The 21,418-nt window shown below is 29.0% G+C and overlaps 1 protein-coding gene across 1 annotated transcript in view; it reads right to left on the bottom strand.

Moving 5' to 3' along the window:
- LOC113363574 (zwei Ig domain protein zig-8-like) overlaps positions 1 to 21,418 on the bottom strand; it is a 160,631-nt gene that overhangs the window by 106,575 nt on the left and 32,638 nt on the right. Inside the window, exon 2 of the mRNA XM_026606066.1 lies at positions 12,789 to 12,919. The gene's annotated coding sequence lies outside the window, so the exon portion shown is untranslated. The remainder of the gene's footprint in view (positions 1 to 12,788; positions 12,920 to 21,418) is intronic.

The following is a 21,418-nucleotide window of genomic DNA, read 5'->3' on the forward strand; positions in this document are numbered from 1 at the left end:
CATTTTAACCCGACGGTTCCGTGTCGTAAAAAACTTTCCGATGACGGTTTCAGGTTTAAATATGTGTGTTTTGGATTTGCTCGGTTCGGACGATTAACGCACAACAGGTACGGGGGATGTGAAATCGGGGTAAATGTTTCGTTTGCGGAATTTGACTTTATTATAACTTATTATGTGGTTTGAATTGATTTAGGATTTGCGTACTTTGCCGAACAAAATTGACATAATATTTTGAAACCATATATGTTGGTATAAAAACAAAATTCGAGTTAGTGATGCATGGCATCGTATCTTAAGGAAAATTGCTGCAGCATTTCGTACCGTAATTTAAAAATTTTAAAATATTTGAAAAAATGTTTTTTTAAAAATTTCAAAATTTTTTTTAAAAAAAATGACTATTTGAATGATTCAAAATTCATTGGGAGTTTTGGGAAATCTGGAAAATTTTTGAGAAAATTTGACTTTTTGGTTAATTTTGATGATCAGGATTTAACCAGGGCTTTTTCTATTTAACGCGGGACCCTTTAATATAATGAATTAAATTAATTAAAGTATGAATATAAATACCTGTAACTTATAATAACCGATAGACTAGCAAAAGTAACGAGGGAAGAAGGTTGTAGATTCAAGATCAATATATATCGTAAAATAAATAAATAAATAGTAGTTTCATTTACATAAATTATGGTGATGGAATATTTGTACTTTACAGTCCGCTTAATATTTAATTAATCATAGTGAGATTTTTACCCATTGAAATTAGTCTGTTGTCCAAAATATTGAGGACGTTTATTTAAACTATACATATTTTGTACATATCTTCACGTTTCAGAGGTTTCTGAACTTATTGGCATACCCCAGAAAAAAGGGATGTGTTTGTCTGTGTATGGGTGTACTTAGTATGTATGGATACAATTTTTTTTTCGTAAAATACAGCTTTGATTAAGTTTATGCGATGGGCAGGTTTAGTGGTTTCGGAGATCCAGAAAAGAAGTTTAAAAAAAAAACCATTTGGCGGTCGAAAATTGGATAATTGGTAATTTCAGTCAATTTTCAAACTTTTAAAATTAGTTTTCAAAAACTTTCCACGTTTTCAAAAATATCAGTATTTTCAAAGGCAAGTTTTACAATATATAATTTTTTCTATTAGTGTCAAGACTTTTAAAAATGTTAAAAAATTGAAAAATCTAAAAAATTGAAAAATCTCGAAGAAAAATTTAATTTTGTTTTTCAGAACTTTTAATAGTATTCAATTACAGTACGGAAAGTGTCTGCAATTTGCCTTAAGGATGCCATGCACCACTAGTTACTTTTTTTATTGGATCTCCAAAATCGCTAGACCTGTTTGCCGAAAAAAATAGTCCTATTCCGTCAATACAAATGAAATGCTTGTTGAATCATTCAAATCGGACGCTTTTATCACTTCTTGCTTCCTTCCTATTTCCGAAAGGGCTGGACCTACCTTTGCCAAAATCTAGTTCCAAGCACATCTCCCCATCAATAGGAATTAAATGTTGTTTGAATCATTCAAATCGGTTGTTCCGTGTTTTCAAAATCGACGACCAAAATTTGTATCCACACATACACACACATATTTAAAAAACCTTTGAAACGTATGTTTTTTTTTAAATTAAACGCTTTTGTCGATTTTTGGACTATTACCATTACTCACCCTAAGGGAAGTTAAAATTTAGTATATTTTACTTTAGTATGTTTACTCTGAACAGATTTATATTGAATTTCGTTTCATTATATTTGAGTCAATTTTAAATCAGTTTTTCAGATTCTATTACCCTTTTCCTCCGATGTGCCCTATCATTTTAAACGTTAACTAAACGGCAGTTGCCAAAAAAGTATTGTATGGTGAAACCCATTGCCTTATCGATTTTATTCAGTGCTATATGTTATAAAGGTTTCAATAGTGTTTAAAAATTTATGTGCGATAACAATATTTATGTTTTCCAAGATAAAATACATCTATGCATCCGCAGCGGGTAATAATAGTATAAAAATCTGAAAACTATTCTGGTGCATATTCACTAAATAAAATATACATATTGTTGGAGTTTTATGGGATGGATTTGAATTTTTTTTTTATTTTGCAACTTTATTTGCTTTTCAATAAACAGGGTGCCCCAGACATCAACGACAGTATTGATCAGAACTATTATGAAAAAATTATCCATTCGCTTTGAAAATTATGAGCTTAACACATACTCGTATATACTTTTTTCCAATTCGGTCTCATTCGATTCAGAACGCTTTGAAACGTCGATAAAACATGAAATTAGCAAATCGGATTGTTTTATTGAAATAAACTTCTTCGGAAACTAATGGAATGTTTGTTAAAAATTTCCTTTGAAACTTTATCTTTGATCTATTAACAATCGTTGTTGCAGAAATACAATGAATTCTATTACCAGATTAAGATTTACTGAACACTTTAGCAGCTACATATTTCCTACATCGAAAATTTTCACCTTGTCGAAAGATAATTCATATCACACTTCAACAAATGGGTCGTTTATTTTATTGGCCATAAATGTCAAAAACGGCCACTACGTGGGCTTTTTAAATTAGGCTACTTCTGAACTCTTAACGATATATCATAACGCTGAAAAAAAAACGAAAAATATATTGTCTTATAGCCCCTTGTCGTCTCTAAATATTGTTCTATATGAATTCATAGCTTCTATAGGAATTTTGGCTTTGTGCCACCGACCTATATATTATGGAAAGCCAAAAACTTTGAGCAACAAATCAAATTATGATATATGAATTATATCCTCGAACGATATAAATTGTATTAGGGATTATTAGGAGAGAAATACAAATAAAGTGATTGGGCAATATAAATATTAAATTGAATGCCAATTATTAACTTACCGAAAGAGAAGTTGATGTATTCATAAAAAAATCCGATTTCATGATTTTATGTATGCTCGACGTTTCAAGCCTTTCTGAATCGAACGAGACCGAATTTGGAAATAGTTTGTGTGTGTGTATGTGAACAGATTTTTTACCTTAAACCGACGTTTTCTCAAAAAACTGCTGGACCGATTTCAAAAATTTAAAAGCCATTCTATATATCTCGATGAGTGCTTGCATTTGTCAGTTTTGCAAGAAGATCAGCTGAGCCGTTTCTTCGTAAATAGCAGAAAATTTTATCTATTTTTAATTTTTATCAATTTTTATTTTATATTTAAAAATTCAAGTTCGAAAGATATAGGCTGGGAGTTGACCAAATTAATTTTTGGTAAAGATTCGCTGTACAATTTCTTGTAATTAACTGTTGAAAAAAAAATTCGACGATTTTTATGAATTTTTTTTTTGACAATAGATACCATGGTCTTAGAGATCATACTGAAATATTATGGCTCTACGACAAGTCGTTTGAGTTTAAAAATTCGTGAAAATTTTGCAAAAATTAGTGACGTTTTTTTGCGTTTGTCAAAATTAGAACTTTTATCGACGTTTTCTCAAAAACGCCTGAACCGATTTCAAAATTGAAAAGCCATTCATTCGATGTATCTCGACGAGGAGTATCATTTCTCAGATTTGGGCGTCGATCGGCCAAACCGTTTTTAGTAGTTAAGAGAAAAGTGAAAAATTTTCGTCCACGTTTTAGCCAAAAAATCTGGCTCGATTTGAAAAATTCAAAATTATTAGAAAGATAATATTTGAGAATCGTGCTGATTAGTCGTGCTGACAAAGATTGGCCGAGCTGTTTCTTCGTAATTAACTGTTGAAAAAAAATTTCCGATGATATTTTTAGGTTAATAGACATATAATGGTCCTAAAGAACACACTGAAATTTTACGGCCCTACGGCAAGTAGTTTATTTTTAAAAATTCATCAGAGTTTTTTTTTTTCAAAAAAAGTGTCAAAAATCGTTTATGTGTTGTGTTGAGTCAAAATTTGAATATCACAAATTTAAAAGACATTTTTTGGAATTAGCGGAAAAATAAGTCTACAAAACTTATCTAGTTGTATAAAAAATGTTATCATTAATTTAAATCATTAAATAATATCAAGTACTGCGTAAATGATATACGTAATCGTGCAATTACAAATTTGATGTGAATATCTAAATCTGAATTTCGGTTGATTAAGTCAATTATCACACATTTCGAAAACTCTATGCAACTTGCCTCAAAGCACAATGCCACTTTCAACTAGTTTCATTTATTACTTCTATTTACCTCATTGCCAGTTAAAAACGACTGATATAAAATGAAGTTCAAATTAATTACAATTAAAGCGAACTGAACGTGATTTTATTAAATCAATTTGTAGAATCTCCATTGAAATTCTCTTTTCTGCAGTAACAATACTTTTAAATCTTCGTTTGCGCCAATAACACGAGATGAAAATCTACACGTATTTTTATTTTTTGTTTTTAGTTTTTTTTATCCTTTACCGTTCCATTGTCGGATTTTGCTGTCTAATTAAAAGCATTGCTGTGGCAGTAGTGATTGCCGCGGCAGCGCAGTAAAATATCATTCTGACCAGAGGAAAGGAAATCTGGAACAGTTTTGTTGGAAAATGTCTAACAGTGACACATATTTCTTGTCGAAGATGTTTTTTTGCATTATTGGAATTAGAAACACTTTGTGAAATGATTATCTCAATAAAAAAATACAAAGTTTAAAACGAGCATTCATCTATGGTTCGAATGAACGTTTAAAATTAATGCTACTGCCGAAAAAAGTTTTAATGGTGAATGCATAAATTGATTTAATGAAACTTCAGTTTAATAAATAACTAGTTTTGCCTTGAGGCAAGTTACATGATCTTCCCGATATGTGTAAATAATCGACTTGATCAATAAAATATAAATTAATTTATGAGTGATTGAAAGTATTACAAATAGATTTATTACACATAATTGAAAGCAAACGAACACGTTAACTCGGAGTATTTTCTAAAAGCAAATTTTCAAAAATGAATAATTTATATAATTGAACCAGTTTCCGTAGGACTTTAATGGTTTATTAATACCAAGTACTCTAACGTTATACCAAGTAAATCGTCTAATTTTAATTTTAACAAACGTCAAAAAAACTATTTTCTCAAACTATGATGAATTTTTAAAATTAAACTACTTGTCGTAAGGTCGCAATATTTCAGTAGGTTCTATAAGACCATGGTATATATCGTCAAAAAATGTTCCATAAAAATTAGCTTGAATTTTTTTTCAACAGTTACAAGAAAACGGCTCGGTAGATTTTCACCTAAAACTGATCAGTATCATTCCCAACTAATATCTTTCGAACAGTTTTTGATTTTTTAAAATTAATTCGGTAGTATGAGCTTAAATGTGAACAAAAAGTTTAACACTTTTTCCCAAATTACAAAGAAACGGCTCGGCCGATCATCGCGCAAAATTGAGAAACTATAGTCCTTATTGAAATACATCTAATGGCTTTTAAATTTTTGATATCGGTTCAGGCGTTTTTGAGTAAACGTCGATGTAAGTTCTTATTTTGACAAACGCCAAAAAACGATACTGATTTTTGCAAACTTTGAAGAATTTTCAAAATCAAACGACTTGTCGTAGGGCCGTAATATTTTAGTATGATCTAGAAGACCATGGTATCTACTACAAAAAAAATAATAATAATTGTCGAAAAAATTTTTTTAGCACCCTATTACAAGAAAACATCCCGGCCGATCTCTACTAAAAATTAATCAGCACGATTCCCAACCAATGACCTTAGAACGGTTTTTGAATTTTCAAAATCAATTAATAGTTGCGGGCTAAAATGTTGACATTTTTTTTTCACTTCTCTGCGATTCACAAAGAAACGACTTGGCCGATCGTTGCACAAAACTGACAAACGATAGTCTTCATCGAAATACATAGAATGGCTTTTAAATTTTTGAAATCGTCCAGCGGTTTTTGAGAAAACGTCGATTTATAGCAAAAAATCTGTTCACACACACAAACAGATACACACACACAATTTTTCCAAATTTGGTCTCATTCGATTCAAAATAGCTTGAAACGTCGCGAAAACATAAAATTCGCGAATCCGATTTATTGATGAAAACATAAGCATCTGCTTCGGGAAGTTAAAAATATATTATTGGAATATTATATATGTAAAAAAAATTGATAGAAAGTGATAAACAAACAAACACACAGTTAGTCAATAAACCAATATCGATTTTCTTCATGCCCTTTGAACAGAATATTCAAAAACTTACAGTAAATATATTTACTTTCCAGAAACAATAAAACGTCACGAATAAATATTATTCATGCAGTTCAACATTGTATTCGTTCTTTGATTTATTCTCAAATATACCAATATGTGGAAAATTCAGTATGAACTGAACATCTTTTGATCTTTTCCGGGTTTATTCTTCTATCACGAGAAACAGATTTAGGGACACATTGTTGGGCCTTAGGGTACCATTCTGCGGCGCAAATTCTTGATTCACTCTTATATAAAGAGACACCGAAATATACATACATACATAACAAAAGATATATGATAGTATATCAAAAGATTATGTTGTCCAATAGCACATAGAAGTGTAAACAAAATTTGTACTTAACTAGGAGGGCGCATAACATCGTGCCTTAAGATTAACATTTTTTAGAAAAAATTACTCCGCAAAATTAGATTTTTGAGAAACTATAAATTTTTGACAAAAATTTACTTTTTTTGAAAAAAAGACTTTCTGAAGAAAAGTGTATTTTGAAATATTTTGGAAATTCTGAACTTTTTTTCAAAGCAATCGTACTGCTTTAACTGCATAGAGACGAAATATCGAAGCGCGTAAGCCGCCGTCTAACGAATAAGCATTGGTACGGAACCCATAGGAATGTAAACAAAATTTATACTTATTGTTAGAATCTCTATAAAATATCTGATAATTTGATGTGCATATATCTAATGATCATTTTTGACCGTCAGATGGCATTTTTTTTTACTTTTTTCACTAGATCTCCGAAACCGCTGGACCTGCCTTCATAAAAAATTGATCAGTTCTTCATCTTGTCAATACAAGTAAAATGTTTTTTGAATTATTAAAATCGGACGCTCCGTTCTCTTAAAAACTGAGTTACCATTTTTGGCACTTTTTGCCCCATATCTTCGGAACGGCTGGACCTGCCTTCGCCAAAAACTAATCAGCACGTCTCCTTATCAATACGAATCGAATGCTTTTTGAATTATTCAAATCGCTTCATCCGTGTTCACAAAATCGTCGACGAAAACTTGTATCCGCACGCACATAAACACACGCTCACACACACACATACATTCATTTTTTTCTGAAGTATGCCAAAATATTCAGAAACTTCTGAAACGTGAAGACATATGAAAATTTTCATTTTTGATTTTTTTTCGATTACTATAACTTACCCTACGGGAAGTTAATAATAAAATTTCTATAATGCATATGTCTAATGCACATTTTTGACCGCCAATTGGCATGTTTGGCGGCCAAAATACATAAAATGTTCTCCAAATCAGATTTTATGTTCTCTCTTTTTGTTCATTTTATTTCCTCTTTTTGCCCCGATCTACAAAACGGCTGGAACTGCCTTTGCCAAAAACTAATCTACACGTCTTTCCATCAATAGGAATCAATGTTTTTTAGAATCATTCAAATCGATTGAACCGTGTTCTCGAAATCGTCGATGAAAATTTGTATCCGAACACACACACATATATTAATTTTTTCAAGGTATGCCAAAATGTTCAGAAACCTCTGAAACGTAAAACAATTTCCATTATCGATTTTTTGCGATTACTATAACTTACCCTAAGAAAGTTAAAAATAGAGATGTTTTCAGTTACTTTCAACCAAGATTTTATTAGTGTTATAATGAATATATATATATATATATACATGTATATATATATATATATATATATATATACTCGTATATATATATATATATATATATGTACTAGTAGAAGTAGAAGTAATATGGACTTTTTCAAATATTATTGCCTCCAGGGGCTTAAATGCTTCCAAATTGATAAAAAAAAATTCTAAAAGTTTTAGTTCTTAATATTAACTTTTAGATAGTGCGCAATTCAATCAAAGCTTCGTATGGAAATAGCATGGAAAAAAATTCGAAAATTTAATAATGTTTTTTAGGTATAACTTAGCGACAAATGAATTAAAAGCGACAATTCGTATCATCCTATATTGAAATTTTTGAAATTTTTTGAAAATTTTCCCATGCTATTTCCATAACTTTAATTGAATTGCGCAATATCTAAAAGACAATATTGAGAGCAAAAACTTATAGAAGATTTTTTTTCATCAGTTTGGAAGCATTTGAGGCCGTAGGAGCAAGGAAATTCGAAAATGTCTATATTAAGGACTACCCTAATATATATATACGTACAAATCTGTTTAGATCTCTAAGATCGTTGTAAAAAAACTTTAGGTTACATCACAACAATTCATCCTGTTAATTAACAAGGACTTGCTTTATTCTGCGGTCTCTTGAATCTAAATGTAAATCTAGCTCTACAGGATTATCTAGTTTATCCTCTAACTATTACTTTAAATTATACAATTGCATTAGAGAGGTTAGAAAACTAGTCTCAAAAATACTTGCTCAATTTAAACTGAGAAAAATAACATTATTAGTGACTGAAAGTCATAAATTCTTAGCGAAAATTGAAAAATTAATGTACCTGAGTTGATAAATTTGTCTTATAGAATAATAGGTAGCCTAATTTCTTTTCGATATTTTATACGAACATAAAACTATATATATTTAATAAAAGTCCCTTCTAATTTATCATTGTAATATGCTTTTAGGCTATTTTTCAAAAATTTGTCACCTGTTTTTTTATCCCAGGCGTCAGGGAGCAAAAAGAATCACTACTTGTTTTAAAAAGGTTTTAGGAAATAATATCTACACTATTTAATTAATGCAATGAATTTCAATTATTAAATCAAAAACATTGTATCCGTATACACACACGTACACGTGCACACACACACATACATCCATTTTTTCTAAGGCATCCAAAATGTTCAGAAGGTTTGAAACGTAAAGATATATAAAAAGTTTCATTTTCGATTTTTTTGCAATTACTATAACTTGCCCTACGGAAAGTTAATAATAAAATAATACATCTTTTGCCCTCTACTTTAAAATAGTATCGTTAATAAAAAAATATAATAATGGTGGTACATTACATAATAATATTCAATTTTAAATAATTGTTTTATCAATATATCAATCCTAGTAAATCTATGATTTTTACCCTAAATCATTTATTGCCATAAAATGTTCTCATTATGTCATAAAGTATGCTTTATGACTCTTGATGTTTTCGCTTGTTTAATTTTTGCTATGAGCCAAAAATTTAATTTAAGGTAATTTAAAATGCATGGAAGTACATACAGCATTTAATCTCATGTTTTAAGCATGACGCAGATGGAAAATCTGTCATTTTCACCAGACATGGATTTTCCATGTCTATGTGGTTTCTGCGGTTTTGAAAACATACATGGAAATTAAATTACAAATAGCCACGAGTGAGCTGGAAATAGATTTTTAGATAGTAGATGTAAATAGTATATAATGAGGCAATTCGGAAGTATTCAGGTGCTTACATTAAAAATGATTTTGATTAAGAAGATTATAAGTGTTCGTCAATTTACCTCATTCTTGTTCTTCATTGATTTTTATTAGAGACATAAAATCTGATGTCATTTGTTTGCCATAAATTAAGGATCTTTATTTTTCTCCAAAAAAACTATTTTATAAATCAGATTTTCAACAAGTCAAAAATTTCAGCACCATTACTTGTGTTATTTTTAACAGAGCAAAATTCTTTTCGCCATCAAACGTCCTAGAAAACTAATTGCGCAGATTGCGACTCGATCTATATCGGTGAAACAGGACAAAATTTTATAAAATGCTTTTAACAATATAAAAACCATTTGAAATATCCGAAATAATTCAAAAGCATACATTAACATATTCGATCATGATTTAATTTAACCCGGAAATACTACATTTTGAAAATTTATTCAAAAGACAAAGCTAAACAACTACATTTGCGACGGCGTTTAGAATGTAACCATACACAATCTTAGTAATCAAAGTTATTTTTAATTCAATTTCACTTTGAAATCTGTTTATATTATATTATATATTCATATTATTTCATTAAGCAGAAAATGATTACAAGTATATAGTAAAATAAAGTTGATTAGTAGATACATCTAGTGGTACATCGACTAGAGCTGATTAAAATTTGATAACAAAAATAATAAAAACAAAATATAGACCAAACAATAAAATATAGAAAAATAAAACTATTATAGTTAGTTATGCTTGCATGACTTGACTTGCTAATTGGTTAGGATGGACGTCTATTATGTTTTTAAAATCGTTGGCAACCATTGTTACTTGTTCTTGAATTGTAGATATGTCTGTCTCTTTGTAGATGATCCATGTAGTAATCAAAGTAATCTTAGTAATATAAAGTGTTTTTTTTAATCTTCATTTTGTTATATCAAAAGTTAGTTTACAGATTAGTCAATAAAATTGTAATAAGTGTTACAAATATATTACAGTGTGAAAGTTTATATTACAAAGGATAGTGCTATACTATGGTTTTGTTTTTTTGGTTATAAATTTTATCTCAAACATAGCGATGTTCATTTTTACTTCAAAATATATGTTTCCAACTGAAAATAGTTCATTTTCGATACTTGCGATGTAAAATGGCTATGGGTAATCTCTCAGACTATTCTTCCCTAAATCTAGTTGGAGTTTAACTCAGCTCACAAACCTGCCCTAGGGCAGTGCGTACTATCCATTATTATTTATCATTAATATCAAACATATATTCGTCACTTGTTGGAAAGAAAAAGTATACTATCCGGATATAGTACAATACTTCTTGTACTACTAATACTTATCTGGAAGTTATCATTATCCGGATATAGTAATTTTCAATAATTATCTGGACGTTAAGAACAACGTATAATATAATGTAATATCTATATATATTATAATGAATGAATTTTGAATGATGCTATTAATTATTAAACCCCATTCACAGCTCCGTGGATTGAACCGCACACTCGACGCCTTAGTAATGAATAGATACGTTCACGTTCTCCATCGCCCCTATCTACTAACCGCCTACGGATTTCTGGTAAGTTTATATTATACATATTATATATATATATATATAATATATATATATATATATATATCTGTGTTAGAAGCCGCAAAAACACATGGGGGTACATGGTACATTGTGCTTTTATTATGGGTCATTTCAAGAAACTTTTTCCAAAAAACCACGACTCAAACATGTATTTCGCGAGTGCGAAAATTCAAACAAAAATTTTTGTTCATATATTTAAATATCAACTTACAATGATTTTTGAATTGAATTTGCAGGTACGTCGCCCTATTATAAATTGTTAGTTAAAATTAAATATTTAAGATATTTTCGGACCTCGGAAGTGAATTTCGAGACAGTTAAAGTTAAAATATAGTTTTTTTTTTAATATGGGATTTTAGGAGTTGGAAAATCCATTGTTAACATCGATTTCAAATAATTACAACTAGAATCGCCATTTTTTTTAATTTTTTCGTTTCCGGCAAATCGTATATTTTTTAGACAATTTTACAAGTAGACGCTCTAAATATTTTGAACACTTTAAAATTTGGGTTTGAGGTAAAATATTCGTTGACTTTTGTAATATTACTACTATTTGTAATTTATTTTTTGAATGTTCGAATTTTGAAGAAAATTTGATGGAATTTGCAAGTAAAAAATAATTAAAGTAAAGATTTTTATAAAATATTTTTCCATACGTTTCGACGTAAAATTCTACGTCATGATCAGTGGTTTTGAAATTCTTAGATTAACACTAATACATATTAAAAACACATAACTTGTAAATAATTAAAAATTGAAAGAAAGCACTACGTGTCAGTGATCACTTATTGCTTTTATATAAAATATTTTTTAGAAATTAAATAACCGAGATGTCGATCACCCGAGGCAGGTTTGAACTGAATATGAACAAATAGCACTCTTTTTTGCACTAATTTATTTAATAATATTAATTTTACAAACGTCTGAGACTAGATTTGTCTCATCATCAATGTATTATAATTTGAAATTTAAAATATGAATATCTAAAATAGCATTATGTGTTAAATCTTCCAACTTCTTGTTTTTCTTCCTATCAGTTTTCCACTTAAAAAATAGATGTCGCTAGAGGATAAAATAATATTATTTTGATAGGAATTGGTTTGATTTTTTTTCAAAAAAAAACGTTCCCTATCAAAAAATACTATTTTAACCTCTAGCGACATATTTTTTTCAACTGGGCCCTATTTCTTCTCATTCCTATTTGATATTTCATGACTCACCAAATTGGCCTTCAGTCAGTCAAAAATTTTCAGTCGCCGATAATTCCTATGGCACGTGCATTTAGTAAGAACAACAAATTAGAAGAGTTAACACCTTATGTTATTTTAAATATTCATATTTTAAATTTTAAATTTTAATACATTGATGTTGAGACAAATATAGTCTCGAAACGTTTGTAAAATTAATATTATTTAATAAATTAGTGCAAAAAAGAGTGCTTTTTGTTCATATTTCTAAATTATGTATATATATATATATATATATATATATATATATATATATATAAATATATACACAAGTGTATATACATTATATATCATATACACTTTGTACAAATAATTCAGAACTCCTCCTCATTGTATTCATAGCAAGTGAATCAAAAATGTATGTACATACCTCTGGAGACTCTGCTAATTGTGTTTCAAAGTTTACATGTGCGTTGATTGTTCTTCCATAACTGGGAATACACCAGGAAGAGAAACTTTGACAATTTGCCTCAAACTCTGATAACAATTATTTCTTCAGACCTGAAATAAAAAATCATAAATATTATATAGGGCAAACTAAGTTTAAAGATATCTGAAAAACCAATAAAGTTAGGAATTTTTAAGAACAACAATATTTGAAAGTAGAGGGCAAAAGATGTATAACCAGCCATCACCTTGATTTTTACGACTCTATGGGAAATAAACGGCAATGTTTGAAAATCCATAACTAAAGTATTTTCTTAGAACACATTTTTACAACGATGAATTAGCTGGACGTTTTACTGATTAGAGTCAGATAATTGTTTGCTTGATATAATTGATTTGGTTTTTACGATATAATTGCCAAAAGACAAATTGGACCTTTGTGCCCCGCTTTAGATAAAAAACTTCTTTCCCTTTTTACTGATTTAGTGTAAATTTATATTATCAGTGACAATGTAGCTACGTCGTGTGAATATAGATACTCTGACTAGTCTATTAAGATCTTTTATAAGATAATATGTAGATAAATGGTCTATTTTAGTAAAACAATGGCATTCTATTCAAGTGTCTACAGTGTAAATTAAATCACAAAATTTAGTTACATTTTAGTAACTTTATCACTATAGTGATACCAGATTTATACTTGAGATTATAAATTTCATTTGAAGAATCTTTGTATAACGATAGATTTTGCAGCCTGAAATAACATACTAAAATATTAGATGGGATTGGATTATAAAAATGTATCAAAGTTTATAATTTAGACAAAGCATTTGTACTCGATATCGATTTTCAAAGTTTACTACTTTGGGTGTATTCTTCTCTGAGAAAATCGTCACTCTTCCTTAAACAAATATTGTCTTTAGAAGGTAAATACTCGAAGTGAAATAAATGTCTTAAATCTTGATATGCACTCAGATAATTCGGATAAGGTAAATCTCTTTTCAATATATAATCATTATTTTCGGCTTATCTATGTCGTATGTATATTTTTTTACAATTTTGATATTTTTGCTTGTAATCTCACAGATAATAAGTATTGAATTATATGATGTTTTCAAGTGATGACATACATGCTTAAAAAAATATTACGTTGGGTTGGAGATATATTTAGCTTTTCTCTTTATAGGAAAACTTTTATATTGTTTATATGAATTTTAGTTATTTTATAGTATATGGTTTCTATATCTGCGTTCAACATATTTTTCTTATAAATAAATTTTATTATAGAATTTATTCTTGTTCAACAATTGTAATTCTATCTGAAACTTATTTGAAAAATTCAAATGCAATTGGATACAACTGAATAAGGACTAGCGTAAAGTAGTTTTCTCTTTAGTCGTTTTTTGTATTTAGCAGAAAAGTGTGAATTTTTTGATTTTACTTGGATCTTTTTACCCGCTCTTCTCTATATATTTTACAAAATGAACGATATTTATTTTCCACGTTAAGACACTAAAGTGTCATCATTCAGCCATTCATACACAATAAAGCAAAACAAACACACAATAGAGAAGAAAAATTATTTCTCGTTAGGAGAGAATAAATTTATTACTTTGCTCGTGGTAGAAATAAAACAGATAAAAGTAGAAAAATATTTCATAACAAAACGTAAGTAAAATTTGGCCGTTGGTAGGGCGGGGTAATGGACCTTTAAACCCAGCTCTGTCCTATAACCCAAATTCTTATAAACTCTGTGATTTCACTCTATAAGTTGAAAATGTGTATGAAACAGTATCTTAAAATTTATATTCCGTGCAAGGACCGAATTAAAATTCCGCGCGGCGCCCTCGCGTTATAAGCTCCGAAATTACATGGTTCAATACCACAAATTGTAATAACACGAATTGCACCCTTCTTCTTCCCTAAATGTTAATTATACACCCTTTACCTACCTATATAATAGATAGATAATTCTTACACTTTTAAGAAAAAACTAGTTGAAAGTGCCATTTTGCCTTGGAAAGTTGAATGGACTTCTCGAAATGTGTAATTATCGACTTAACCGAAATTGAGATTTAGATATTTAGATAAAATTTATTTTGAAAATAAAGGTTTCGCTTTCAATTAAATCTAAACATTACGATATCCAACTGATATCTCTCAAACACATTGAAATTATCCGTATCTGGAAAATTATCTGAATTATCTGAAATTGTAGCTTATTATTCCAAATTTTAATTAATTTATATAATATAATTCAACCAATTTTCATAGAGCTGTTTAGTGCATGAACTTTATAGCCAAGTTAAATGTTATGAAAAACGTCGAAACATTTTTTTCCAAGATCTTAACAAATTATTTTGTGAAATATTAAGCAATTGCTATAAGAAAATACTGTCACGATTACGTAAATCATGTACATAGTTAGATATTATTTAATGATTTAAACTTTAAATGAATGCTAATATTTTTTACAAAATTAGACAAGTTTTGTGGGCTGTTTATTTACTTTTTTTTCTAATTCCAAAGCCATTTTTATTTGACTTAATTGACCTATCACATCACAAAAGCGACTTTTAACACAAATTTTGACTATAATATTTTTTCACACTTTGGTGAATTTTTAAAATTACACTACTTGTCGTAGAGCCGTAATATTCCAGTGTGTTCTATAAGACCATGATATCTATCATCAAAAAAAGTTTCATAAAAATGGGCTACAATTTTTGTTTAACAATTACAAGAACACGACTTAGTCGATCTTTACCTAAAACTAATCAATATCATTCCCAACCAATATCTTTCGAACTTTTTTTTATTTTTAAAATCGATTCAGTATTGTGAGCTAAAACGTGGACAAAAAATTTTACACTTTTTTGCAAATTACAAAGAAACGGCTCGGCCGATTGTCGCACGAAACTGAGAAACGATAGTCTCCATCGAATGGCTTTTAAATTTTTGAAATCGGTCCAGCTGTTTATCGAAAAAACGTCGATTTAAGTTAAACTAGTAGTGAAATTTTGCAAAACTTTGAAAAAATTAGATTTTTGAGAAAATTGGAATTTAAAAAAAAAATTGACTTTTTTGAAAAATTTGATATTTTTATATTGTGATCATTTTCATTTCAATTTTTTATTTAAAAAATCCGTTATCTCAAAAACTGAAATACTAATTTTGGCACTTTTTGCGCCGTACCTCCGTAACGGCTAGACCTGCCTTTGCCAAAAACTAATCAGCACGTCTCCTTATCAGTAGAAATCTAATGTTTTTTGAATTATTCTATTCGGTTGATCCGTGTTCGCAAAATCGTCGTCGAAAATTTGTATCCGCACACGCATATATATACACACATACATCCATTTTTTCTAATGTATGCCGAAATGTTCAGAAATCTCTGAAACGTAAAAATATATGAAAATTTTCATTTTCGATTTTTTGCGATTACTATAATTTACCCTACGGGAAGGTAATAATACCAGGGACTACGTACATGATATACATAATCGTGCAGTTGAATAATTTCATCTAAATATCTAAATCTCAAATTGGGTTAATTATGTTGCTTGCCTTAAGGCAAACTGCTATTTTTTACTAGTTCTAAATTTGGTCTCATCCAAATCAGAATGACTTGAAATCGACATTTCAAACACAAAATTATCAAATCGGATTTTTTCCCAAAAACATAAACTTCTCCTTCGGGAAGCAAATAAATGAAAACAACCACAATAGAACGACTTGGGACCTGGTAGCGTGATCGTATATTCGTCAACCGACTCGAAGTATCAAAACTCCTAGCCGTATCGTACGTGTTTCGAACAATTGCTAGAAACGCCAAAGTATAATACTACATCCAGCCGAGTAAATTAGCAGCATTTGTTCGAAATAGGATCTGACAGGGTTTAAGCCTTCGCAGAAGTTATACGGCGAACACACAATTGAGCACCACATATACGTAAATACACACGAATATGAACGACGCGAACTCGTATAAAAACAAACTGTTCTGAAGCAATACATTAGTGCATATACATTATTGGATAAGGTATATTGCGGAAATTCTAGTCATACTTTGTGAATTTTGGATTTTCCTTCTTAGGGTAGCTGAAACATTTAATATACATCCTGGTGATAATTGCATCAATGATAATAGTCTAAATAATTTTCAAATTGCTAACTGAGATCCTTTTTTATTTTTGCTCAATAAATATAACTGAATTTTTTCATTACCATATCTGGACTTTCTTCTGGAATTTCCCGTAGCAAAAAAATGCAAAGAACAACACTAACGAGCAAATTATAATTTGGAAGAAAAATTATAAAAGTACTCTACAATATGAGCAAAATAAATGTCTTGGTAACCTAAGTAAATATCTGGGTATCTAAAAAGGAAGTCCACTAGCAAGTAGGCTAATTTTAAACACAAAAAGAGATTCTTCTAATAAACAAACTATATATCAATTTAGATTAGAAGATATAAAAAGAATACATCACTGATGAATAAACATGCAATGAAATGGCAATAAATGGCTGACTGTAAATAAAATATCTATTATGAATCAAACAGATATATTTGGTTTAATTTCTTTATTTACCTTTTAATCAAGATCTTGTTCTTAACAGATGTCCTAAAGATGGAATAAACTTATATCCAAAACATAAAAAAACAAGTGTATAAAAATCTATGATGTAGGAAGCGATATATCTTATGTGTATAAAAATCTATGATGTAGGAAGCGATATATCTTATATATATAAAATTCTTCTGTACGTATGTATGATTTGATACTTATCCCAAACGGTTATTCGGATTTTGATAATTCTTTTCAGAGTTTGTCAAAGAAAATTTTTAAGATTTAATGAACGATAAATCTATAGTAATATTGTAGAACTAAATGGCAAAAATTACAAAAAAAAACACTTATCATTGTTTGACATTGACTGTCATCTGCTAGAAATGTCAATTCACTTGAAATTTGAATGTAGATGAAATTATGAGCCTAAATAATATTACAATATAATATACAAAAAAATTGCAATGTCTACATTATTATACCGAAAAACAGCTGAGACGTGCCAGAAATTAATATGATATAATATACAGTCAGCAGTATATGTTTGGCAGATGAAATTATATAATTCAGTTTAATAAATAACGCAGTAAATCCAAAATGATTTTTCTAAACTTATGTATGTCGCATTTTGGTTTACTTTACTAAATTATTTAACAATCCAAAAAAAAATACTTCTACTTATTAAAATAATGATTTAGAATTTTGTTTCATGTATCAAAAATTCATTTGTTTGGCATCAGATATGGAATATTTAGCAAGTAAATCTTAGATTGAAGAGTGCACATATGAAATAGATTTTACAAATTAATTCACCTAAGATTTGAACATAAACAATAATGCTTATTCAATTATTAGTAAGAAAAATGTACTTTACAAATTATAAATGCGAAAAAGCAACTAAAATATCGTACGAGATTATGAAAATTATAGACTAAATTACTGAAGCAATTATGTTGTATGGAAAAAACAAGTGTGATATTGTTCTTTTACTGAAGATACTATATTATTTTTTTTGAATTTTTTATACTACTTATGCTAAGGCCATACATGAATCACAAGGGCAGGACATCAAATAGGACATTAAAAAGTATAGGATAGGATATCAAAAAATTTGAAACTTTTGAATTGCAGACGAGGATACAGGACAATGTCTGTCGGGTCATCTAGTATATATAACTAAATATATATATATATATATAAATATATATATATATATATATATATATATATATATATTATATTTTATGGTTTTGAAATGCAAATTCATGGAATCCCGAGTCGTCGGAATATTGAAAAGTATATTTTCATAAGCGTAATCTGTATGAGTTGACTGATATTTGACGTTTCGGTATAATATGTGATCTCGAAATTGCCTTCAATATATAACAAATGTCAATGTCACTTAAACTGACAGATTGATAGCTGATAATAATGGATCGGAGGAAAAATTGCGGAAAAGCCGAGCTAAATACAATATACGAAAAATATATTATATATATTTAGATATATACAGGGTGTCCGAGAACTCATCGTCAAGCCGAAATAGATAACTGTCCTGAAACAAATTATAAAAAAATTATATAGGATATCCCAGAACTCAACGTCAATCAGATATGGGGTGAAGAATTTATTGTAACTGTCCAAAAGAAAATTAGGCAAATACTTAGCCGACAGTTTTAAGTACAACTTAGAGCTTTGGTGAAACTGTGACTATTTTTGTGGTTAATTTTTATTACTTTTGGTCATTCAACCTTTGGACCCATAATGGTGAATAACATTTCTAGAACCACAGTCAGAAATAATGATAAAATTGTTCCAAGTTTTCAAAAATTAAAACTTTTTGTTTGGTAATCAGTCGGCTTTTTTAGGCATTCCTTTGAAAATAAATAACCCAGATAAATAAATACAAATAAAGACAAGAAATAAACTATGAAAAATAAAAAAATAATTAAATACAGAAGGTATTTAAGTAACCCAACGATCTAAATATTGTGAAGAATTAAAACAATTTCAACAAATTGCTTGAAATTTTGGATAAGTATCATGTAGTAAAAAGGCAGAATAATGTTTATTCACAAAAAAAAGGATTTAAAATGAAATATAGTGGTATATGGCATCGTGCCTTAAAGCAAATTGCTGGAACTTCCCGTACCAAAATTTAAAATTTCTAAAAAATATTCAAAACTTTTTTAAAACATTGAAAAATTAGGTTTTTGAGAATTTTGAATTTTTTTTTAAAGAAATTGACTTTTTTGAAAAAAATATTTGTTTTTTTATTTTGGAATGTTTTGGAAATTCTCAACTTTTTTCAAAGTAATCCCGCTGTTTTAGCTGCGTAGAGAGGAAATATCGAAGCGCGTAAGCGCCTCGTCGCAGTCTAACAGATAAACAATGATACGGATCCCATAGAAATGTTAACAAAATTTATACTTAATATGGAAATCTCTATAAAATATCTGATAATTTGATGTGCATATGTCTTATAATCATTTTTGACCTTGAAAAGGCATTTTGGTTACATTTTTATTGGATCTCCAAAACCGGTAAACCTGCCTTTCAAAAAACTTTATAAGTTTTACATTTGGTCGATACAAGTAAAATGTTTTTTTTTTGAATTATTAAAATCGGATGCTCCGTTCTCTCAAAAACTAAATTACCATTTTTGGCACTTTTTGTCCCATATCTCCGAAACGGCTGGACCTGCCTTTGATAAAAACTGATCAGCACGTCTCTCCATCAATACGAATCGGATGTTTTTTGAATTATTCAAATCGATTACGTTACTTCACAAAATCATCATCATACATACATTCATTTTTTCTAAGGTATGCCAAAATGTTCAGAAACCTTTGAAACGTAAAGATAAATAAAAATTTTCATTTTCTATTTTTTGCGATTTCTATAACTTACACTACAGAAAGTTAAAAAATTATGTTTGTGCTTTTGTATGCTTTACATCCATCTAGATTACTCGAACCGCCCGAAGCGTATAAACATTATAAATTTTGCAACTTTTATCAAATCAAAACTTTTGATATTCAAATCAGTTCCGTACGCAGTTTTCCAACAACAAAGCCATCAGTTGAATACATTATATTACATTTTAGTTATTATTCCTGTCGTGATTTTTATTTTATATTTTTAATTTTTCGCTCGATACTCTGGCCATAATTCATGGCGCGAACTTTGAAAAGTACCAACATTTAGACAACATTGTTCTTTCAATACCTCGGAGAGAAGGCGTGCTGAACTTTAAAACAAATTACCTCTACATATTCCTACTTTATACAATGCCAAGTTTTACAACTCTATTCAGAAGTTCTAGATTTAATGAAATTCAGAGGAAGTCGATGTGTACTCGTATATAAATGTACATACGCACGTGTATAATAGAATTAGGTCCATGTGGATAAAGGAAAATTGCTAAAAAAATATCAATAACATAACAATTCTCTTAAAGTTAATGTTAAGATCTAAAACTTTCAGAGAATTTTTTTTATCAATCCGGAAGTATTTGAGCCCCTGGGAGCAAAGAAAATAAAAAATATCCATATTAAGGACATAAGGGTTGCATGTATATGTATATATTATATATATATATATATATATATATATATATATATATATATATATATATATACAAGTGCATTAGATATTGATTTACCCCCTCCGAATATTTTTCTCATAAATAAGACGACATGTCACTAACATATTCCGAAGCATTACAAGAAGTAGTCTATTCAGGAAATAAATACCCAAATAGAAATACGTACTAAATATTGTGTCGGATAAGACGAAGATTCCGGAATCTCGAATCTGAAAACGTTTTTCCTATAGAAAGTAGATTTATTTGATATTTGTGAAAGGTATTTAAAGATCGTGATATGTTATAATGCCCAAAATTGGATATATTTATATATTAGGGTGATTCTTAATATGGATGGTTTCGAATTTCTTTGCAACCAGGGGCTCAAATACTGCCAAAATGATAAAAACAAATTCTATGAAAGTTTTAGCTCTTAATATTAACTTTAAGATAGTG

Source organism: Ctenocephalides felis, unplaced genomic scaffold, assembly GCF_003426905.1.
Source record: "Ctenocephalides felis isolate EL2017-DRISC unplaced genomic scaffold, ASM342690v1 CF-g0.4_SCAFFOLD_00845, whole genome shotgun sequence".
In the NCBI taxonomy this organism is placed as follows: Eukaryota; Metazoa; Arthropoda; class Insecta; order Siphonaptera; family Pulicidae; genus Ctenocephalides; species Ctenocephalides felis.